Source organism: Mercenaria mercenaria, chromosome 5, assembly GCF_021730395.1.
Source record: "Mercenaria mercenaria strain notata chromosome 5, MADL_Memer_1, whole genome shotgun sequence".
Classification (NCBI taxonomy): domain Eukaryota; kingdom Metazoa; phylum Mollusca; class Bivalvia; order Venerida; family Veneridae; genus Mercenaria; species Mercenaria mercenaria.
In genome coordinates this window covers 69,137-94,771 of record NC_069365.1, presented here as the reverse complement: position 1 = coordinate 94,771, position 25,635 = coordinate 69,137, and the positions used below count along the sequence as shown (strand labels likewise).

The 25,635-nt window shown below is 37.8% G+C and overlaps 1 pseudogene; it reads left to right on the top strand.

Annotated features, from left to right (window-relative positions):
• The window catches only part of LOC123556266 (transformation/transcription domain-associated protein-like), a 140,709-nt pseudogene extending 118,108 nt beyond the window's left edge, over positions 1–22,601 (top strand).
• Positions 22,602–25,635: the final 3,034 nt, after the last annotated feature.

The window sequence follows — 25,635 nt, the reverse complement described above, 5'->3', positions numbered from 1 at the left end:
TTTACAGGAGTGATCAGCACTAAGCCTAGTTATGCATATTGCCAGCACATTCCAGTTTGCTGCATAAAATGGCTGCCAGAGCTAAAAATAGGAAAATCTTGTCCGGCTTTCACAGGTCAAACTGCTGGCTGGATTTCTGTGAAACTTCACGGAAGTGATCAGTACCAGCCCTAGTTGTGTATGTCGCCAGCAAGTTCCTCTTCGCTGCACAAAATGGCCATCAGAGCTCAAAATAGAAAAATCTTGTCCAGCTTTCTTAGGTCAAACTGCTGGCTGGATTTCTATGAAACTTTACAGGAGTGATCAGTACTAAGCCTAGTTGTGCATATTGCTGATGTGTTCTGCTTTGCTGCACACAATGGCCACCAGAACTGAAAATAGAAAAATCTTGTCCGGCTTAGGGGAGACATATTGTTTTGGCCCTGTCCATCCATCACACTTCATTTCCAGCCAATGATTGGAGAACCATTTGACATAGAACTTTAAAACTTCATGTGTTGATATGGTGTATGGAGAAGATGACCCCTATTGTTTTTTGGGTCACTCCAACAAAGTCAAGATCACAGGGTCCTAAACATGGTAAACCGTTTCTGATCAATAACTTGAGACAGAATGTTGAAACTACATCGGACCCCTATTGACTTTGCAGTCACTCTAAAGGTAAAGGTCACAGGAGCCAAAATCCATCACACTTTAATTCCTATCAATAACTGGAGAAGCATTTGATCTAAAATGTTTAAATTTGACACAGTGATAGAGCTGACAGAGTTGATGACCAGAATTGATTTTGGGGTCACTCCATCAAAGGTCAAGGTCACAGGGGCCTGATCATGGAAAAACATTTCCAGTAACTTGAGAACCACTTGACCCATAATGTTGAAACTTAACAGATGACCCCTATTGATTTTGGTGTCACCCCATTAAAGGTCAAGGTCACAGGGCCCTGAACATGGAGAACCATTTCAGATCAATAACTGATGCAGGAGGCATATAGTGATTGTCCTGTCTGTTCGTTCGTCCGTCCTTCCTTACTAGGTCAACCAAATGGGACCGTTTCGTCTAGCATCAATACCCCTAACTAGAATTACTTGATACTAATGCAGATGTAACCTGTGACCATTCCTCATCTTCAGACATCACTTGACCTCAGTTTGACCTTAACCTTGAACTTGACCTCGTTTTGGACTTGGGTTGCTTTGTATCGACAAGGATGCCACCGGGGAAATCAAGTGTTATTGAATGTATTTCTTTGTTCTTAACAAAAGCATCGCAATGTGGAGCAATATACACCCAAAGGTAAAACTTTTGACCCCTTAGTGTGACCTTGACCTTGCAGCGACAGAGTTCCCACTCACGTAAAATACTACGTAAATCACGTTATAAAAATAAAATTCACGCAAGTGTTTTTTACCCGGTGCGAGATCGCGCGCGTACGAAACTGCCGGGGACGAATCCGCTAAGCTGGAATCCCACGCTATGTGTACAAAAATAAACCTTGGAAATACTGCCGCAGTGCATCATCTGCTAATCGATTGGCTTACAGCTCTCTGACGTCAAAAAATGTAGACGGGTTGTATCTTTTAACGCATTGGTAAATGAATGTACACTTATTAAACGGTTACCGATCTACATCCGGGTCCCCGGAAACTGTCTCATCTGCAAGAATGTCGCGGTCGAAGCTTTCGGCGTCTGGCTTCACGGCAAATTTCATACCCCAAAAATTTGTGTTTTACCCCCAGTTTTTGTACCCAGGGGGTAAGTTTACCCCTGAAAAAAAATCTGAGTGGGAACACTGCAGCGAGATATCCGAAACATGCCCTCTGCAAGTTGTCTCGATGTGGTGAACATTTGTATCAAGTGTCTTCGAAATCCTTCAAGAGGTTCAAGATGTACAGAGCAGACATGAAACAAATTCATATGACCTTTCACCCCCACATGTGACCTTTACCTTGAAGCAAGCCATCCAAAAGGTTGGGGTTGGGGTAAAGGTGCAACACCCAGTCCTTTTGATAGCTGGTGGGTTCAGCATATTGCCTGTGGGCATCTAGTTTTTGTCTTAGACCAAGGAACAATCTGGTATATGTGGCTATATTTCTCAGTTATTTTTGAGCTGATTACAAATGGCAGTGCATTATATATGGCTAAGCTTTTATAGACACGAATTGTTATTTTTGGGAGGATTTATTACTAGGTATTATTCTAGATTAGGGTTAATGGATGCTTTGTCCATGTTATAACATTGGAAGAATCAATTGTGAAAATATTTGAAGACTGGCAAACCTGACTCTGGTACCAATCGATCAGTCATAATTCTGAAGCTTAACTGATGTTTTAACACAGAGAGAAAACATGCATTATCACTGCAATAATTCATAACCTTAAAAGAAGTGAATGCTCTGCAATGATATTATCATAAAAATGATTAAAAGTTTTGTGTGTAAGTTACCATCTGCAAAACAAATGCAGATATTCAATTGAAACTTCACATATGTCTTCAGGGTTATAAAACTAGTTGATTGCATCAAGTCCCATAACTCTGACATGTATTTTTGGAAAATTATGCACCCTTTTGGACTTAGATTAATATTTCTGCTTTTGTGACAAGGATTCGAATAGTCGAGCACCGGCTGTCTTAAGGACAGCTCTTGTTTATTAGCTCACCAGAGCACGAAATGCTCAAGGTGAGCTATTGTGACTGGTCATTGTCCGACGTCCGTCGGCGTGTGTCATCAGTTGTCCGGCGTCCGTCAACATTTGCCTTGTGAAACACTCTAGAGGCCACATTTGTGATCCAATCTTTATGAAACTTGGTCAGAATATTAGTCTTAATGATCTCTAGGCCAGTTTTGAAACTGGGTCATGTGGGGTCAAAAGCTAGGTCAGTAGGTCAGATCAAAGGAAAAGCTTGTGAACACTGTAGAGACCACATTTTTGACCCAATCTTTATGAAACTTGGTCAGAATGTAATTCTTGATGATCTCTAGGTCAAGTTTGAAACTGGGTCATGTGGGGTCAAAAACTAGGTCAGTAGGTTAGACCAAAGTAAAAGCTTGTGTACACTCCAGAGACCACATTTTTGACCCAATCTTTATGAAACATGATCAGAATGTTAGTCTTGATGGTCAGGTTTGAAACTGGGTCATGTGGCGTCAAAAACTAGGTCAGTAGGTCAGATCAAAGGAAAAGCTTCAGAACACTCTAGAGGCCACATTTGTAACCTAATCTTTATGAAACATGGTCAGAATGTTAGTCCTGATGATCTCTAGGTCAAGTTCGAAACTGGGTTATGAGGGGTCAAAAACTAGGTCGGCAAGTCAGATAAATGGAGAAGCTTGTGAACACTTTAGACACCACATTTGTGACCCAATCTTTATGAAACTTTGTCAGAATGTTAGTTTTGATGATCTCTAGGTCAAGTTTGAAACTGGGTCATGTTGGATTAAAAACTAGGTCACTTGGTCATATCAAAGGAAAAGCTTGTGAACCCTCCAGAGGCCACAGTTGTGACCCAATATTTATGAAACTTAGAAAGTTTGGCTTGATGATTTTTAGGTCAAGTTTGGGTCTGGGTCATGTGGGGTCAAAAACTAGGTCACCTGGTCAAATCAAAGGAAAAGCTTGTGAACACTTTAAAGAGGCCACATTTGTGACTCAGTCTTTATGAAACTGGGTCAGAATGTTTGTCTTAATCATTTCTAGGTCAAGTTTGAATCTGTGTCATTTGGGTTCAAAAACTAGGTCACTAGGTCAGATCAAAGAAAAATCTTTTCAACACTTCAGAGACCATAATTTAAGGTTGAAACTCATGAGAATTAGTCAGATTTTTTTTTTGATAATCTATAGGTCAAGTTTGAATCTGGGTCATGTGGGGTCAAAAAGTAGGTCACCAGTCAAATCCAAGGAAAAGCTTGTGAACACTCTAGAGGCCACAGTTGTAACCTAATCTTTATGAAATTTAATCAGAATGTTTGTCTTGATGATCTTTAGGTCAAGTTTAACTCTTGGTCATGTGGGGTCAAAAACTAAGTCAGTAGGCCAGATCAACTCTGGTGAGCGATATATAGGGCCATCATGGCCCTCTTGTTATTGATCCACATCATCTGATAGTCCATAAAGCAATAGCATTAAGGCAATACGAATATAAGATAACCACACATACAAAAAGTCGGGGAGACAGTTATCGACACCATTTGGTAGTTATGGTAACCCTAACAGAGTTTTTAGAAAATCATTTTACTGAATTAAGTATTTTGACGGAGGACATAGTAAGCTACCAGATAAGAAGTCGCAGTTGTAAAGCTTAAAGATCTATTGATAATAAGCAGCAAGGCATTCAAGACCTCACAACATTTTGGCTTTACATTGTACATTAGCAGTTATAATGTATATTAAGGTCTGTGCTTGTTCCTTGATGTTATACACTTGTAACTTAAACAAGAACCAAGTTTGTTTTGTTTGTTTGTTTTAGGTTTAAGGCCGTTTTTCAACAGTATTTCAGTCATGTAACAGCGGGCAGTTAACCTAACTAGTGTTCCTGGATTCTGTACCAGTACAAACCTGTTCTCCGCAAGTAACTGCCAACTTCCCCCACATGAATCAGAGGTGGAGGACTAATGATATCAGACACAGTGTTGTTCATCAAATAGTCACGGAGAACATACGCCCTGCCCGAGGATCGAACTCGCGACCCCGAGATCCATAGACCAATGCTCTTACCTATTGAGCTAAGCAGGCGGAACACAAGAACCGAGTAGTTCTAGAGTAGCTCTAAACTAGGTTAACTAAAGCAAACAAACTTTTAGTCAATGTTTGTATACAGTTGAACATTTTGAAGGGTGAAATGAGCTATTTTCAATGTCTAGAAAATACAACTGTAGAGAATATATAAGAAGTGTCCAAGCACCTTAGCAGTTAAGTTATGCCCTTACATGTCTGTAAACCTAGCCAAAGTATGGACCTAATGTTGTTTATAACAGCAGTAGTTACTATATCAGAGTCTATAACTCATACCGGTAATGTAGGCTACCTTAAATGTTTTCCAGCCAGTTAAACTGACAAACTGACAGACACATAAATATTAAAACTAACAGACAGAATTCCTGCCACTTTTTATAAGAAATTAGGTATACCACTCTAGCACTATTATGGTTTGAATAAGGCCGCTGATTTCAAATCACTTGCCCCTCATTGATGTGATTTCGAGCCTCACTCGGGGCATTGAATTCTTCATGTGAGGAAGCCATCCAGCTGGCTTACAGAAGGTTGGTGGTTCTACCAAGGTGCCTGCTCATGATGAAATAATGCACGGAGGGGCACCTGGGGTCTTCCTCCACCATCAAAGCTGTAATGTTGCCATATGACCTTTAATTGTGTTGGTGCAAGGTTAAACCCAAAAAAAAAAAATAATGGTTTGAATAAAGGAAGCTCTAAAAGTCTCAATATATTCTGTTCTGAAAGAAGCATTAAAGATCTAGATTGACAGGTTAGGGAAACAATTTATGACTGTTTCTTCTAGGGTCGAATACTGCTGACCTGTTTTTATATCGGCAGATTATAGGCACCCCATTCTGTCCTGTATCCTTGGCATCTTGGTAATATTTTCCTCTGTAATTGTTGTCAAGGACATCTTTTCCATCTGTCCTCGTGTTGCAAACTCGAAAATAACTGAATTTTCATAACCTATATCAAGGTGTCCACCTTACAGGTTGCAATATCTCTTCCAAATATTGCTTTGGGAGAAATGTCCTATCAGAAAAAACAATAACTTGTTAACAGTGCTTTAAGGGTGTAGCGGATTTTAGGGTATAGAGGATAGGTTGATAGAATTTGTATTTAGACTTGCATTATTGTATAAATTTTCATATCATTCTTTTACTGGCATGCAGATAGCCATTCTGACATACATTTTAAATGTTTGCTTGTTGTTTTTTTTAGCTCACCTGTCACATAGTGACAGGGTGAGCTTTTGTGATCACCCTTCGTCCGTCCGTGCATCCGTCAACAATTTCTTGTCTGCACGATAGTGGTTTCATTTATGATTTTATTTTAACCAAACTTGCACACAACTTGTATTACCATAAGATCTCGGTTTCTTTCTTGAACCGGCCAGATCCCATTATGGGTTCCAGAGTTATGGCCCCTGAAAGGGCCAAAATCGGCTATTTTGACATTGTCTGCACAATAGCAGCTTTATTTATGATTTGATTTTTACCAAACTGGCACACAACTTGTATCACCATAAGATCTTGGTTCCTTTCTTGAACTGGCCAGATTCCATTATGGATTCCAGAGTTATGGCCCCTGAAAGGGCCAGAATTAGCTATTTTGACCTTGTCTGCACAATAGCAGCTTCATTTATGATTTTATTTTAACCAAACTTGCACACAACTTGTATCACCATAAGATCTTGGTTCCTTTCTTGAACTGGCTAGATTCTATTATGGGTTCCAGAGTTATGGCCCCTGAAAGGACCAGAATTAGCTATTTTGACCTTGTCTGCACAATAGCAGCTTCATTTATGATTTGAATTTAATCAAACTTGCACAAAACTTGTGTTGCCATAAGATCTCGGTTCCTTTCTTGAACCGGCCAGATCCCATAATGGGTTCCAGAGTTATGGCCCCAGAAAGGGCCAAAATTAGCTATTTTGATCTTGTCTGCACAATAGCAACTTCATTTATGATTTGATTTTAACCAAACTTGCACACAACTTGTATCACCACAAGGTCTTGGTTTCTTTTTTGAACTGGCCAGATTCCATCATGGGTTCCAGAGTTATGGCCCCTTAAAGGTCCAAAATTGGCTATTTTGGCTTTTGCAGCCATATAGAGACTTCATTTATGGTTTTATTTGATACAAACTTCCAAAATATCTTCAACAACAATAAATCTTGGATTCCATGACAAATCAGATCCAATCGTAGGTTCCAGAGTTATTTTATATCTGATTACCTCCCCTGATTGTAGTCAAAATGGATTTATATCAGTAAGTACTTATAGAATTTATTTGAAATTTCATTATTGTCATTAGTTGGACTGAGCCAATCAGGGTGGATAACTATGGACTGACTTTATGTCAAATTACCTCCCTTTATTTCAAATTAAAATGGGTATATCTCTGTAACTAATGAAGATACTGATCTGAAATTTCATTTATGTCACCAGATTTATTTGGCAGATCCTTCTTTTGTTCACTTACAATAATTTTCTTTTTAATTACTTCCCTTTTACGTTACTATAAATAGCTTATTTTTAGTAACTTTTTTATTATTGGCCGTAGGGAAAAACCGAGACCACTTTTCTGTGGTACAACATGGATGGTACCTCCAATTTTTAGGTGTATTTTGACATATCTGTACCTTGTAAGAATTTATTTTTCTTTTTGGTTAAATTTCTTTCCTTTGTTGTTCCTGTCCTTTGGACTTAGATATTTTTTCTGAGGACCTTCTTGTCCTCAAGTGCAATGATAACAGGTGAGCGATATAGGGCCATCATGGCCCTCTTGTTCCAATTTCATACCAGGTGCACGATGCCATGGTACATGTATACAGTATTTAAGATTCCGACTACCTTCATCCTTCATGACACCCACCAAATATTTACATTTTTTGTGGTTTTCATTCCCAGCATGCAACTTAAATGTTTGACACTTTAAAGAAATAATTGTGAAGAACAATTTTTGACTTTGATGCATAACAGTGTTACACTTTCTCTTCTTTGTTTAATAGGAAGACAAATGTTTTACAGTTAAATATAAAAATTAAAATCTTACAGATTTCAATTTCAATTCCAGATGTACCAGGGAACAGATCAGACAGGTTAACATAACTACTGTGGAAGAAGAAACCAGTAGCCTGAAGCAGGCACAAATTTGTCAGCAAGACAAAATTAAGACAAACTACAGTCACGAACAAGTTCAAAACCTTGATTCAGGCAGACAGCAGGGAAGGGATAAAAAGAAACTACCCAGACAGGTGCTCTAAAGTTGAGAATATTTCAGGTATTAATTATATCACTTATTTATATTACTACAAAGCATAACACATTCGCAGATACCATTTAGATTTATAAGTGTAGTGTTTGTTTTAAATATACTGGGTGTCATTGAAAAGTTACCACTCAATATATACCTCTTTACTTGTTTATACAATATCTATGTCACTTTTTCATGGTTTGTGCACGGTCTATTACTCATAGACCCTGTCTGATCATGTCTCCTAATCCATTTCATGACTGTCAGGTGAGAACAGCACATACGACGTGCAATTTAACGACATGAAAGTTCAGCATCAACCGTGCCAATGCCCTGATGGCGTTGATCGTGCCTTAAATGAGGAATTCTTAGCAAAGATATTCTGGTTTTTTTTAACGTATTCCTTTTAGTCTGTCGACTAACTTTCAAGTGCGATAAATGATTTGCGATAGAATTTGCGTACATGTCGATATTGCTCGAAAAAGTCATTTTGCACGTGCAGCCCGTGCCTCAAATGGAGTTCATCGAATTTTACAAATCTTTATACCAGTGACGTCTCAGTTGCGTCAAAAATGTAGTCGAGTTATGCTTTTAACACAGTGCAATGCGATTTTTAAAATATAAGGGCCATTAGGGTGGTAACTTTTCAGTGATGCTGAGTATATTATATCTATTTAAATATGTATCAACAAAATGGCATTATTATTATATCTACATGCAACACATTCTCCACACTGGTGGTCAACCTTGTACTAGTTGTGTCCCTTGGAATTGTATCTTCTAGATCAAAGAATCATTTAACAAATAAAAAGACATGATTGATATACATGTATTCAAAGATTTCAAGTCAAAAAGTTGGTTTATGTTTTGGGGAAATTGATGGTCTTAGAGGTGAACTTCTTAAACATCTCACTTTTCCTTTCTTTAAAAAGTGTAGGTACTACCTCAACTTAATATGAGCCTGCCCGCTTAACTCTGTAGGTAGAGCGTTGGTCTACGGATCGCGGGGTCGTGATTTTGATCCTCTGGCTGGGCGTATGTTCTCCCTGACGATTTGATAAAAGACATTGTGTCTGAAATCATCCGTCCTCCTCCTCTGATATTTCATGTTGGGAAGTTGGCAGTTACTTGCGGAGAACAGGTTTGTACTGGTACAGAATCCAGGGACACTGGATAGGTTTACTGCTTGCCTACATGACTGAAATACTGTTGAAAAATGGTTTTAAACCCAAAACAAACAAAGAACATAATATATGTTAGATTTTCTGAAATTTGACTTTCCTATATCTTGGTTGACAAGATGGAGTTAAGGGAATAAGAATGATTTAAGTGTAAGTGTTAGATTTATTTGATAAATATTCTCAGCCTGAAGAACTGTATGAATATAAGAACTTTTATACTAATATTATATTTGCTACATTAAAAATTACATATTTCACCAAACTTTCATTAAAAAAAAATTGTCATAAGACTGTCCTTTTGTTTTGTTGCTATGGCAAAATATGTTGTTCCTATGACTTATTATAATAAAAAGTACAAGATATTTTTTCATGAAACCTGATACATAAATAGATGGCAATTTGGAGAATATATGGACATCTTTTTTATGCTCCCTGAAGGGGAAGCTTATTTTTGCCGATTTGTCCGTCCGTCCGGCATTTCCTTTCCATGATATTTCTCAGGAACCATAGGCTGGAAGTTAACGAAACTTCATAGGAAGCTTCACTATCAACTGGAGATGCACATATCATCGTCTTGCTATGGTTGGAAGATTTTTAGCTCACCAGAGCACAAAGTGCTCAGGGTGAGCTATTGTGATCGCTCACCGTCCGGCGTCCGTCCGTCCACACTTTCCTTTAAACAACATCTCCTCCTAAACCAACAGGCCAATTTTGATGAAACTTTACAGGGATGTTCCTTGGATGGTCTTCTTTAAAAATTGTTCAAAGAATTGAATTCCATGCAGAACTCTGGTTGCCATGGCAACAGAAAGGAAAAACTTAAAAAATCTTCTTCTCAAAAACCAGAAGCCCTAGAGCTTAGATATTTGGTGTGAAGCATTGCCTAGTGGACCTCTACCAAATTTGTTCAAGTCATGACCCCGGGGTCAAAATTGACCCCGCCCTAGGGGTCACTTGATTTTACATAGGAAAATCTTAAAAAATCTTCTTCTCAAAAACCAGAAGCCCTAGAGCTTAGATATTTGACATGTAGCATTGCCTAGAGGACCTCTACTAAAGTTGTTCAAATCATGACCCCGGGGTCAAAATTGACCCCGTCCCAGGGGTCACTTGATTTTACATAGGAAAATCTTCAAAAATTTTCTAAAAATAAACAGAAGGCCTAGAGCTTAGATATTTCACGTGTAGCATTGCCTAGTGGACCTCTACAAAATTTGTTCAATCATGACCCCCCAGGGTCAAAATTGACCCCGCCCCAGAGGTCACATGATTTTACATAGGAAAATCTTCAAAAATTTTCTAAAAATAAACCAGAAGGCCTAGATCTTAGATATGTAACGTGTAGCATTGCCTAGTAGACTTCTACAAAATTTGTTCAAATCATGACCTCCGGGATCAAATTGACCCCGCCCAATGGGGTTACTTGATTTTACATAGAAAAATCTTCAAATTTTACTTAAAATAAACCAGAAGGCCTACAGCTTAGATATTTGACATGTAGCATTGCCTAATGGACCTCTACAAAATCTGTTCAAATCATGACCCCCGGGGTCAAAATTGACCCCGGCCCAGGGGTCACTTGACTTTACATAGGAAAATCTTCAAAAAATTTCTAAAAATAAACCAAAAGGCCTAGATCTTAGATATTTGACGTGTAGCATTGCCTAGTAGACTTCTACAAAAATTTTCAAATCATGACCCCCGGGGTCAAATTGACCCCGCCCCATGGGGTCACTTGATTTTACATAGGAAAATCTTCAAAAATTTTCTAAAAATAAACCAGAAGGCCTAGATCTTAGATATTTGACGTGTAGCATTGCCTAGTAGACTTCTACAAAAAAATTCAAATCTGGACCCCCAGGGTCAAATTTACCCAGCCCCAGGGGTTACTTGATTGTATATAGGGAAATCTTCATAAATTTGCTAAAAATAAACCAGAAGGCCTAGATCTTAGATATTTGATATGTTACATTGCCTAGTAGACTTCTACAAACTTTGTTCCATTCATGACCCCCGGGGTAAACTTGGCCCCGCCCCAGGGGTTACTTGATTGTACATCAGAAAATCTTCCAAAAAAAATTCTAAAAATCATCAGTTTGACATTTGAAACATGTAGCTCATATTACTCTGGTGAGCGATCCAGGGTCATCATGACCCTCTTGTTCACATAGTTATTGCCCTTTGATTATTCAACCGTAGTATACTATAGTACAATTCTCGTCTGGGGTATTTCTCAGGAACCACTGGTTGGAATTTAACGAAACTTCATAGAAAACTTTACTATCAAGAGGAGATATGCATATTATCTTCTTATTCGGGTTGGATGATTTTCACCCAGTAATGGCCATTTGATTATTCAGCAATAGTATACTATAATACAATTCCTGTCCAGAGTTATAATTTCTCAGGAATCACTGGTTGGAATTTAGAGAAACTTCATAGGAAGCTTTACTAACAAGAGGAGATGTAAAGATGTGGAGCATCCATCGGTTTTTCTGATACTTCTTGACAAAGTATTTTATTGCTGTGGTAACATTAATGAGATCTAGAACATGTTTGATGTTCATTTCAGACCTGAAGCATTGTTGTCTAGCTGTCACAGATACCATGATTACAAATGACATTAGAAATGGAGCCCCTAGAGATATACCAGTGATACTCAGTGAGTGTTAACATTTTCTTCAGCAATTAAAAAACTTTCAATACATTTGGTTTTAAATAAAGAATTTACATGCTCAATGACTTGTACTAGAGATCATTGATTCTAGATTGGTGATTTTCATAGAAGCAGAGCGACAGTGGTTCTACAAGTTAAAACTCTTGTAACAATGATTTCAGATTAGTTAATTAGCTCACCTAAGCCAAAGGCTCATGGTAAGCTTTTGTGAATGCTCGATGTCAACAGTGCATCTTCCGTCCGTCAACAATTCCTAAAAGAAGTCTTCTTCAAAACAACTTGGCAGATTTACACCAAACTGCACAGGAATGATTCTTGGGTGGCCCCCTTTCAAAATGTTTCAAAGAACAGAATTCCATTTAGAACTTTAGAGCCTTCCATTTTGTGTCCGCTCTGTTTCTCCTAAACCTCATGAAGGATTTTCATGAAACTTTGGTTTAATGATCACCTCATCGAGATGATGTGCTGAATTTATGAGTCATCCATGTCAGTTTAAGGTCAAGGTGACAGCTCAAGGTAAAAGATTTACCCTTTCACTATCCGTAATAGTGGCGAGGGATTAAGCTATCTTTCAGACTGCCTTGTTGGACATAGAAATTTGTTAAGTTTCACATACCATTCCTTTTTGTGTCTAGACTGTTTGAAATATGACTTTGAAACTTTGTACATTTGCTTTCCATCATGGTCTCTGTATGTAGGCAGGGGTATGGAACTTTTCTACTCAAACCTTCTAGCTAGACCATTCGAAAAATAACTAGGAACCCAAACTTACATCAATTTTTCGAATAGCCGAGCGTGCTGTCAACAGACAGCTCTTGTTACAGTCAGACCAGTAATATAATCAAACCTGTAAATGGGCTAAATGCGGTGCACACATTTAATTGTACATAATGCTCAGACTTAAATTCAGACATAATCTAACTTACAAATTCACCAGTCTCAAAAGGTTTAGGGATGACATTGATAAAAGACAATTGTTGAAAAAAGATTTTTTGTCAGAATTATTAAAAAGTTAACATCATTACACTTTAATACAATCAGTTTGAACAAAGAGCTATAAAAATAAATAGATCGGCAACTTGAAAGACATATAGAGCAAATCTCACCTAAAAAACGTAACAGCTGAACGAGATCTCCTTACCAAGTGACGCTTTCTCAACACGCCAGTTTGTATGCACTGTCAATTATTCATTGGTAAATTAATTATCACCATATGACCACGCTTCTTTTGATGGTAAGAAACGTGTATTTGTGTCTTAAGACTATTTCACATTAAACTTATGTTGTTTCAGAAGCTAACATGTATTTTAAATGTTACTAAGTTTTAAAGATACAAATTGTAACTCCATGCTCGCCGATGTTTGCTGTGACTAAGATAACGCCGATTCACGCTCTAACATGAGATCACGCGAGATTACAGCCAGTTGCCATTCTGTGTATTTTATACTTCTTTGATTTGAACCAATACATTGTATTAGTACCTATTAGTGCAGTTGCCATTCTGTGTATTTTATACTTCTTTGATTTGAACCAATACATTGTCACAGTATTAGTACCTATTAGAACAGTTGCCATTCTGTATATTTTATACTTCTTTGATTTGAACCAATACATTGTATTAGTACCTATTAGAACCAATACTTTGTATTAGTACCTATGAAACATTGAAATTGCTATGACCGTAGCAACTGTTAAGGCAATTGGGTCGGTAGCTTCTGTCAGTTTTGCTGCCACAATTCCCTTGTTTTCTTTCTCCGTGGTCAAGTGGTTAAGGTCGCTGACTTCAAATCACTTGCCTCTCGCCAATGTGGGTTTGAGCTCAGGACGTTGAATTCTTCATGTGAGGAAGCTATTTGAAGAAAAAGTAGAGCTAATTCACTTGCCCGGTGTTGCTGTCGCTGTTGCTTAAAGTTTTTGATGGAAGTCAGATATCTTGGTTACTGTCGAAGCTATTGAATTGAAACTAAAAATATTATTTACTATCAAAGTCTACACCAGAATAAACAATCCCCATAACTCTAATTTAAATTTTGACAGAGTTATTCCCTTTTTTTACTTGGAATGTTTTGGTTAGTTTTGATTAAGTCAAACATCTCTGTTACTAACAAAGCTTTTGACACATTGTTGAGGCACATATGGAAGATCGTTTTGGCGAATATGTAGCCTCGTTAAATAAAGTCTTTATTATTATTATTATATTATTATTATTATAAACTTAAATACTGTGAAATCATTATTATTCGTGGGGGATTAATTTTCGTGGATTTCGTGGTTGAGCTCAACCACGAATTTAAGTCCCAACGAACAAATTGTGCCCACGATAATTTAAATAGTAGGCCTACGCAAACTCGCAAAACAAGACACCATAGCCGTTCAATCTGATTCGTAGTTGTATACATGCGGCAGTACTAACCTGCAGCTTTCGTGTAGTTTATGGAGACTCCATCAACGATAATCATAGGTATGCGTGGAAACAAAACCGACTATTTAATTTAGAAATGTACCCATGGTTTGTTTATGACATGCTTGTCAAAGTAAAAGTAGATACTAAAAATAGAAGTTTGACATAGCGTCACGCACCAACCACACTATAATACGGCTGTTATTTGATTTTTTCGACCCCGCTATGCAATGTTTATACACTAGCCTTTATTTTTACTGACATGTAGTAAAATACTACGACTTTGGAACAGTTAAATATTATAAATTAATTGCTAGATTTGCGTCCGATGCATTAATACTTAATTCACATTACACGTTTCTCGGCAGGAAATAACACATGCACAATTTCAACACAATGTAATTTTAGATGCAGCCTCACGCGCCATTCATTTTGGAAAAAAAAATCGGACCAGTTTATAATAGTTTATGAAGGATTACTATGGTTATACTAGCACTACGGATTAAAAACAACATTATTTAAATCTATTATACAACATTATTTAAATCTATTATAGTTTGTTTTAATTTGCAGTATAATAACTAGTTTTTGTTTAAAACACGATCAAATGATCAATGATCAACTTTATATTTGTTTTGATTATGAATGCTAATTGTGCAAGCTGCTACGTTTTGACACTTTTTAATTGGCACCGACTTTTCTTATTGAATATTTCACAGTTTTAAAATGTTTTGCAAATTAGGGGTCGTATAATTATAGGTAACGCGGTTGTAAATTGGCACATGATCACTCGCTAATCTCCTGCGGCGTAGATTGCAAATTCGGTAACCATGGTAGCGCTGTTTGACACGTGTAGGTTTCACATGTAAGGAACCCAAGTACCTGTAGATCTATTCCTGTGGAAATTATGATTTTTTTTTTTTACAAAAAATGAAAATCCACGAATTTACGTCCCCACGAAACAGCCGTTTTGGCCAAAACCACGAAATTGCGTGCCAACGAAAATAAATGATTTCACAGTAGTTATTTACTATCAAAGACATTTTTTGGCCAAATAATGCCCTCTTTTAGACATGGAAAATCCTGGTTAAAGTTTTACATAAAAGTTATTTTCTCCAAAACTAATGCAGATATTGAATTGAGACTTCACAGGTGTCTTTGGGGTTATAAATCTACGTGATAGCATCAAGTCCCATAACCTTGACATGCATTTTGGCCAAATTATGCCACCTTTTGGACATAAAAGTCCTGGTTAAAGATTTACATGCAAGTTATTGGTTGCAGATACTTGATTGAAACTCTATAGATATTTTAACATTAAAACTCGAATAATCGAGCATTGACTGTCTTATGGACAGCTCTTGTTTAACATATCGGATACCATGGTTTACAATATAAGCTATGTTCAGCATAACTTGAATTCCTACACTTCAGGTGTAATTCCGAAAGTTACTAGTCCTCCTGCTTACGCAATTCCGAACATTTCAGATTGCATATGACAACTTAAAGTGGCTTTCTCAACTGTTGAGTGGCCCGCTGCAAAAACAGTCAATATTGGGATGCAACTTGACTTTTCTCTTATGATTTATACATTGACATATATATAAAAATGAAAATTGATTTTGATATTGTAAGTAATTGTCATTGTGTTTCACAACAGAGTCAAAATTCATGAAGAATACTGTTAACTGATTTGAGCCGTGCCATGAAAAAATCAACATAGTGGGTTTGCGACCAGCATGGATCCAGACCAGCCTGCACATCAGCGCAGTCTGGTCAGGATCCATGCTGTTCGCTTTTAAAGCCTACTGCAATCAGAGAAACCGTTAGCGAATAGCATGGATCCTGACAATGTAAAATTTGATTAAACTCTGATTTTTCAAAACTTCAGAATATACCTAGAAAATCCAGCAAATAAAATGATAAGGTCATGTGCTTGAGTTTTTTCTTGACTGATTTGAAAAATTTGAATCTCGTGCAATATTTCGTATTTGGAGTCTATGGGAAAATCATAACTTTCAAAACATTTTAGCAAATAGAAATTTTTCTACAATGTAGATTTTGATGAAACTTCTTACAGTTATAAAGTGCATGGCCTAAAATCTGTTGAAATAAAATGTATATGTCTGTGTGCTCAATTTTGAGATATTTGACCATGATTAAAGTGGACCGGATATGTCATGCTAATTTTAAGACATTATTAATCCCCCGCTGTGGCGGAGGGATTATAGGAATGGTCTGCTTCCGTCCGTCCGTCCTTCCGTCCGTAACAAAATCGTGTCCGGTCCATATCTCCTAAACCCCTTAAAGGATTTTCATGAAACTTGGGTCAAATGATCACCTCATCAAGACGATGTGCAAAACCCATGAGTCAGCCTTGTCGGTTCAAGGTCAAGGTCACAACTCAAGGTCAAAGGTTTGAGCCTGACATTTTGTGTCCGCTCTATATCTCCTAAACCCCTTGAAGGAATTTTATAAAACTTGGGTCAAATGATCACCTCATCAAGACGATGTGCAGAACCCATGAGTCAGCCATGCAGGCTCAAGGTCAAGGTCACAACTCAAGGTCAAAAGTTTGAGCCTTCCATTTTGTGTCCGCTCTATATCTCTTAAACCCCTTGAAGGAATTTTATAAAACTTGGGTTAAACGATCACCTCATCAAGGCGATGTGCAGAACTTATGAGTCAGCCATGTCGGCTCAAGGTCAAGGTCACAACTGAAGGTCAAAAGTTTGAGCCTTCCATTTCGTGTCCGCTCTATATCTCCTAAACCCCTTGAAGGAATTTTATAAAACTTGGGTCAAATGATTACCTCATCAGAACGATGTGCAGAAATTATGAGTCAACCATGCCAGCTCAAGGTCAAGGTCACAACTAAGGGTCGAAGGTTTGAGCCTTCCATTTGGTGTCCACTCTGTATCTCCTTAACCCCTTGAAGGATTTTCATCAAACTTGGGTCAAATGATCACCTCATCAAGAACTCATGAGTCAGCCATGTCAACTCAAGGTTAAGGTCACAACTGAAGGTCAAAGGTTTCAGCTCTGTATCTCCTAAACCCCTTGAAGGATTTTCATGAAACTTTGGTCAAATTATCACCTCATCAAGACGTTTTGCAGAATTCATGAGTCAGCCATGTCAGTTCAAGGTCAAGGTCACAGCTAAATCAAAGGTTTACCCTTTCACTATCCATAGCAGTGGCAGGGGATTTAGCTGTCTTTCAGACTGCCTTGTTTTAGAATTGTTTAACCTGTCATATGTTTTAATATCATATTTTGGATCTAGAAATATAGCTACAGTGCCATTGTAATAAATTTACTTGCAGGTTTCAATGAATTCATAAAATGATTTTAAATTTTGTACACTGAATCCAGACTTTATTCTACGTTTTCTGGATAAATGACGTTACGCCATCATTTCCGGTTTGTCAGACATGAAGGACTACCTTAAAGCTTTAAATGTTATGTTTAAAACAGGTGAAACAGCATATCCAAATAGAACGACATGATTAGAAAAACTGTTAATGGACTTGTGGAATCAAAGTCATACAAGGAGGTAATAAAACAAGAGCTATCCAAAAGACAAAGCGCTTTACTTTTCACAGTGTTTGACTCTGAATTATAGCTTTGCTAGTAGAAACTTTATATAATGTTAACCAAAAAATAAATCAAAACCAGAGATATTTGATGTTATCAAAAACTTTAACCAAAAAATTGAAAGTTAAATAGGGGCATAACTCTGTCAAAATTCAAATCAGAGTTATGGGGATTGTTCCTCCTGATGTAGACTTTGATATTGAATAAATATTTTAAGTTTCAAGTTAAAAGCTTTGATAATAACAGAGATATTTGACTTTATCAAAAGTTTTAACCAGAAATTCTAAGTTAAAATGGGGGCATATCTCCATCAAAATTCAAACCAGAATTATTGGAATTGTTTCTCCTGGTGTAGACTTTGATATTAAATAAGTACTTTAAGTTTGAAGTCTAAAGCTTCGATAGTAACAGAGATATTCGACTTCATCAAAAAATTTAACCAAAAATTCTAAGTTAAAAAGGGGCATTACTCCATCAAAATTCAAAACAGAGTTATGGGCATTGTTTCTCCTGGTGTAGACTTTGATATTTTATAAGTAGTTTAAGTTTCAAGTCAATAGCTTTGATAGTAACAGAGATATTTGACTTTATAAAAAACTCTAACCAAAAGTTCTAAGTCAAAAAGGGGCATAACTCCATCCAAATTCAAATCAAGTTTTTGGCATTGATTCTCCTGGTGTAAACTTCGATAATAAATAAGTATTTTAAATTTCAAGTCAATCCAGGGATCGTGGGTTCGAGCCCCAATGGGGTCACGAACATGACTTCTCATATGACACCAGTACTAGTTTTTCCAGGAAGTGGACTTGAGAGTGGTTCAAATAAGCTTCAAGGTTTCATCACAATTGAGCTAAAAGAAATTAGAATAAACTAACAGAGATATTTGACTTTATCAAAAACTTTAACCAACGGCGATACAGATGCTGGGGTCAGTGCAATAGCTCTACTTTTTAGCTCACCTGAACACAAAGTGCTCAAGGTGAGCTTTTGTGATTGCCCTGTGTCCGACGTCCATCCGTCCGTCGTCAAAAATTTGACTGTTAACTCTCTAGAGATCACAATTTTGGCTCAATCTTAATGAAACTTGGTCAGAATGTTACTCTCAATAAAATCTTGGATGAGTTTGATATCGGGTCATCTGGGTTCAAAAACTAGGTCACCAGGTCAAATCAAAGGAAAAGCTTGTTAACACTTTATAGGTCACAATCTTGACCGAGTCTTAATGAAACTTGGCCAGAATGTTATCCCCAATAAAATCTTGGAGGAGTTTGATATTGGGTCATCTGGGGTCAAAAACTAGGTCACCAGGTCAAATCAAAGGAAAAGCTTGTAAACACTCTAGAGGCTAAATTTATGATTGTATCTTCATGAAACTTGGTCAGAATGTTAATCTTGATGATCTTTAGGTCCAGTTTGAATCGCGGTCATGTATGGTCAAAACTAGGTCACCAGGTCAAATCAAAGGAAAAGCTAGTTAACACTCTAGAGGTCACATTTATGACCATATCTTAATGAAACTGGGTCGGAATGTTAATCTTGAAGATCTTCAGGTCAGCTCTAAATCTGGGTCAGATGGGGCCAAAAACTAGGTCACCAGGTCAAATCAAGAGAAAAGCTTGTTAACACTGTATAAGCCACATTTATGACCATATCTTAAAGCTACTTGGTCAGAATGTTGATGTTGATAATCCTAGGTCGAGATTAAATCTGGATCAGGTTGGGTCAAAACTAGGTCACCAGGTCAAATCAAAGGAAAAGCTTGTTAACATTCTAGAGGCCACATTTATGACTGTATCTTCATGAAACTTGGTCAGAATGTTAACCTTGATAATCTTTAGGTCAAGTTCGAATTTGAGTCATGTAGGGTCAAAAACTAGGTCACTAGGTCAAATCAAAGGAAAAGCTAGTTAACACTCTAGAGGCCACATTTATGACCATATTTTAATGAAACTTGGTCAGAATGTTAATATTGATGATCTTTAGGTCATTAGGTCAGCTGAGCGATACAGGGCCTTCATGGCCCTCATGTTTAGCTCACCTGAGCACAAAGTGCTCAAAGGTGAGCTTTTGTGATCACCCTGTGTCCGTCGTCCATCAGTTTTCTGTCGTCAGAATTTGACTGTTAACACTCTAGAGGTCACATTTTTTACCCAAACTTAATGAAATTTGGTCAGAATGTTACCCTCAATAAAGTCTTGGACAAGTTTGATATTGGGTCATCTAAGGTCAAAAACTAGGTCACCAGGTCAAATCAAAGGAAAAGCTTTTTAACACTCTAGAGGTCACATTTTTGGCCCAATCTTGATGAAACTTTGTTAGAATGTTACCCTTAAAAAAGTCTTGGATGAGTTAGAGATTGGCTTATCCGGGGTCAAAAACTAGGTCACCAGGTCAAATCAAAGGAAAAGCTTGTTAACACTGTACAGGCCAGATTTATGACTGTATCTTCATGAAACTTGGTCACAATGTTAATCTTGATGATCTTAAAGTCCAGTTTGAGTCTGAGTCAGGTTGGGTCAAAAACTAGGTCACCAGGTCAAATCAAATGAAAAGCTAGATTACACTGTAGAGGCCACATTTATGACCATACCTTAATGAAACTTTGTCAGAATGTTAATCTTGGTAATCATTAGGTCAAGTTCGAATTTGGGTCATGTTGTTTCAAAAATTAGGTCACCCAGTCAAATCAAAGGAAAAGCTATGTAACACTTTAGAGGCCACATTTATGACCATATCTTAATAACTGGTCACAATGTTTATCTTGATGATCTTTAGGTCAATAGGTCAGGTGAGCGATACAGGGCCTTCATGGCCCTCTTGTCTTTGAAAAGTCGAGCTAAAAATGGGTTCAGTAAAACTTCCAATATTAATCAGTATTCAAACTTTTGACAAATATAAGTGAAAATGATTATTGGTCTTAGCAAAAAATTAATATCTATTATAGTCATAACTGTGGCAGCCATGTTATAAACAAAGGCATTAGGAGTGTTTAACTGATTGCCAATATATATAACTGAATTGCTTTGTTGAAAATATGCACAAAACACAGTATCAAATTTTTTAGCTTTTAAAATTGTTTTTTTTTGTGCCCTACAGCACCCCCACCCTCTTTGTCCATTTGAAAATATTTTCACATAGAGTCATGAAACAATGCACAGTGATAGGTGTGGGGGGGGGGGGGCACCTGTATCCTATGGACACTAGATGTTAAGCTGATGAGAACAGATTTTTATAAGATATTGCTTTGTTTATTATGCCCCTTTTGAAGAAGGAGGGGTATATTATTTTGCAGATGTCGGTCGGTCTGTATGTAGACCAATCCGTTTCCAGATGATAACTCAAGAACGCTTGGGCCTAGGATCATGAATGTTGATAGGAAAGTTGGTCATCACTTGCAGATGACTCCTATTGATTTTGAGATCTGTATGTCAAAGGTCAAGGTCATAGCAACCCTGAAGCCCGCCCGCTTAGCTCAGTAGGTAGAGCCTCGGTCTACCGATCGCGGGGTCGTGAGTTCGATCCTTGGGCGGGGCGTATGTTCTCCGTGACTATTTGATAAACGACATTGTGTCTGAAATCATTAGTCCTCCACCTCTGATTCATGTGGGAAAGTTGGCAGTTACTTGCGGAGAACAGGTTTGTACTGGTACAGAATCCAGGAACACTGGTTAGGTTAACTGCCCACCATTACATGACTGAAATACTGTTGAAAAACGGTTTTAAACCCAAAACAAACAAACAAAACATAGTGACCCTGAACAGTTAAATGGTTTCCGGATGATAACTCAAGAACGCTTGGGCCTAGGATCACAAAAGTTGATAGGGAGGTTGGTCATGACCAGCAGATGACCCCTAATGATTTTGAGGTCAATATATTAAAGTTCAAGGTCACAGTGACCCGGAACAGTTAAACGGTTTCCGGATGATAACTCAAGAACGCTTGGGCATAGGATCAGGAAAATTGATAGGGAGATTGATTATGAGCAGCAGATGACCCCTATTGATTTTGAGGTCATTTGGTCAAAGTTCAAGGTCAGATTGGCCAGATGGCCCCTATTAATTTTAAGGTCAGTAGGTCAAAGGTCAAGGTTACAGTGACCTGGAACATTTAAACTGTTTCCAGACAATAACTTGAGATGCTTGGGCCTAGGGTCATGAAACTTGATAGGGAGGTTGGTCATGACCTGTAGATGACCCCTATTTTGAGGTCTGTAGGCTAAAGGTTAAGGTCACATTGACCCGGAACAGTTAAACTCTTTCCGGATGATATCTTACGGACGCTTGGGCCTAGGATCACTAAACTTAATAGGGAGGTTGATCATGATCAGCAGATGACACCTGTTGATTTTGAGGTCAGTAGGTCAAAGGTTAATGTCACATTGAACAAGAACAGTAGAACTTTTGTTTACAGTGAGCAAATAATTTCTGTTCCTTGTGCAATTACTGAATGCATCAAGGGGGGCATTTCGTGTTCTTGTTATACTGTATGTATTTGTCAAGTGTATTTTGGGTTTTCAGGGTAACCAACAGACAGTTTAACCAAGACCCAGCTTAGGGTTGAATTTGTAACTAGGAGACGCTGGCTTTGTGTTGTCATGGTAACCAGGAGACAGTTTAACAAAGACCCAGCTTAGGGCTGTCTTGGCAACTAGGAGATGCCGTCGTTTAGAGTTGTCATGGTAACAAGGAGACAGTTTAACCAGGGACCAGCTTAGTGTCGTCATGGTAACCAGGAGACAGTTTATTCAGGGATAGGTCTTCAACTGCAAAGGACTTAAAAGGTACTGATACTGTCTTTTAAAGTCCTTCTGTAGGTGCTTTCCTCATGACAAGAGGTAAAAAGCATTATTATACTACCATCCATCCACTGCTCCACCCTTTATCTTCTTAACAGCTGATAAAATAATAAAGCTAGTGTCTAGTTTTAACCTCGTCCAGACAGAGTGTCCAGACAGAGTGCACAACCCGGATCACTAGATCCAAAGTCAAGGTCACATTTTCAGGTTAAAGGATCAAATATCTTAAATTTCATATATTTTATCCATGGGAAGGATTTTCATAAAACTAGCATCAGTTGTTAAACTTCTCTAGACAACATGCATTAAAAACCCCGGTCAAAGGTCAAAGTCGCAATATTGCACTGTTAAGTGTATTGAAGCGGCATTAATAATAAGGCCGTATAGCCTTGATATTTGGCATGTGACATTATCTAATAGTCCTCTATGAATATTGTTCAAATTATACCTCTGAGGTGAAAAGAGGCCCTGCCACAGGGGTCCCAAGTTTTACATAGACATATATGGGAAAAACGTTAAAAATCTTCTTGTCTGATACCACAAGACCTAGGCCTTTGATATTTGGTATGTATCATTGCCTTGTGGTGCTCTAGCAAGATTGTTCAAATAATGCCCCTGGGATGGAAAGAGGCCCTGCCCCGGGGGTCCTAGGTTTTACATAAACATATATAGAATTTTTTGTCGAGCCCGCTTGAGGAAGTGAAGACATAGTTGTCCAAATGGCTGTTCGGTGTATGTGCGTGCCTCCATTCGGATTTGTTTGTCCAGACCATAACTTTGACCTGCATGGAGCAATCTTGTTTATATTTGGCATGAATGTTAACCTCAGTGAGAGGGAGTGTCATGTGCAAACCCCAGGTTCCTATCTCAAAGGTCAAGGTCACATTTAGAGGTCAAAGGTCAAATTCAATAACGACTTTGTCCGAAGCATTGCTTCTTCATGCATGGAGGGATTTTGATGAAACTTGGCACAATTGTTCACCATCATGAGACAGAGTGTCATGCACAAGAATCAGGTCCCTAGGTCTAAGGTCAAGGTCACATTTAGAGGTCAAAGGATACAGGAATGACAACTTTGTCCGGAGCATTTCTTCTTCATGCATGGAGGGATTTTGATGTAACTTGGCATAAATGTTCACCACCATGAGACGGAGTGTCATGCGCAAGAACCAGGTCCTTAGGTCTATGGTCAAGGTCACAGAGGTCAAAGGTCAGATACAAGAATGACTTTGTGCAGAGAATTTCTTTTTCATGCATAGAGGGATTTTTAGCTCACCTGTCACATAGTGACAAGGTGAGCTTTTGTGATCACCCTTCGTCCGTCGTCTGTGCGTCCGTGCGTCCGTCAACAATTTCTTGTCTGCGCGATAGTGGTTTCATTTATGATTTTATTTTAACCAAACTTGCACACAACTTGTATCACCATAAGATCTCGGTTCCTTTCTTGAACTGGCCAGATCCCGTTATGGGTTCCAGAGTTATGGCCCCTGAAAGGGCCAAAATTAGCTATTTTGACCTTTTCTGCACAATAGCAGCTTTGTTTATGATTTCATTTTAACCAAACTTGCACACAACTTGTATCACCATAAGATCTTGATTCCTTTTTTGAACTGGCCAGATTCCATTATGGGTTCCAGGGTTATGGCCCCTGAAAGGGCCAGAATTAGCTATTTTGACCTTGTCTGCACTATAGCAACTTCATTTATGATTTTATTTTAACCAAACTTGCACACAACTTGTATCACCATAAGATCTCGGTTCCTTTCTTGAACCGGCCAGATCCCATAATGGGTTCCAGAGTTATGGCCCCTGAAAGGGCCAAAATCAGTTATTTTGACCTTGTCTGCACAACAGCAGCTTCATTTATGATTTGATTTTAACCAAACTTGCACACAACTTGTATCACCACAAGATCTTGCTTCCTTTCTTCAACTGGCGAGATTCCATCATGGGTTCCACAGTTATGGCCCCTTAAAGGTCCAAAATTGGCTATTTGGGCTTTTGCAGCCATATAGAGACTTCATTTATGGTTTTAATTTGATACAAACTTCCAAAATATCTTCAACAACAATAAATCTTGGATTCCATGACAAATCAGATCCAATCGTAGGTTCCAGAGTTATTTCATATCTGATTACCTCCCCTGATTGGAATCAAAATGGATTTATATCAGTAAGTACTTACAGGACTTATTTGAAATTTCATTATTGTTATTAGTTGGACTGAGACAATCAGGGTAGATAACTATGGACTGATTTTATGTCAAATTACCTCCCTTTATTTCAAATTAAAATTGATATATCTCCATAACTACTGAAGATACTGATCTGAAATTTCATTTATGTCAACAGATTTATTTGGCAGATCCTTCTTTTGTCCACTTACAATATTTATTTTTTTTTAATTACTTCCCTTTTACGTTACTATAAATAGCTTATTTTTAGTAACTTTTTTATTATTGGCCTTAGGGAAAACACGAGACCAGTTTTCTGTGGTACAACATGGATGGTACCTCCAATTTTTAGGTGTATTTTAACATATCTATACCTTGTAAGATTTTTTTTTCTTTTTGGTTAAATTTCTTCCCTTTGTTGTTCCTGTCCTTCGGGCTTAGATATTTTTTTCTAAGGACCTTCTTGCCCTCAAGTGCAATGATAACAGGTGAGCGATATAGGGCCATCATGGCCCTCTTGTTTATTACTGGTCATAGGGAAAAATCAGGACCACTTTTCTGTAGCACAACATGCATGTTAAATCCAATTTCGAGGTGTATTTTGACCTATCTCTACTGGTAAGGATTTTTGTGTGGACTTATAATTTTATTTTTTTTGAGATTTACTTCCCTTTGTTGTTACTACAAATAAGTTATAATGTAACATTTTGCAATCTTTTTATACGCCCGAAGGGATGTATTATGTTATGATGCTGATGTCCGTCCGTTAGCAATTTCGTGTCTGCTCTATAACTCTTGAACCCCTTGAAGGATTTTAAGGAAACTTGACACAAATGTTCACC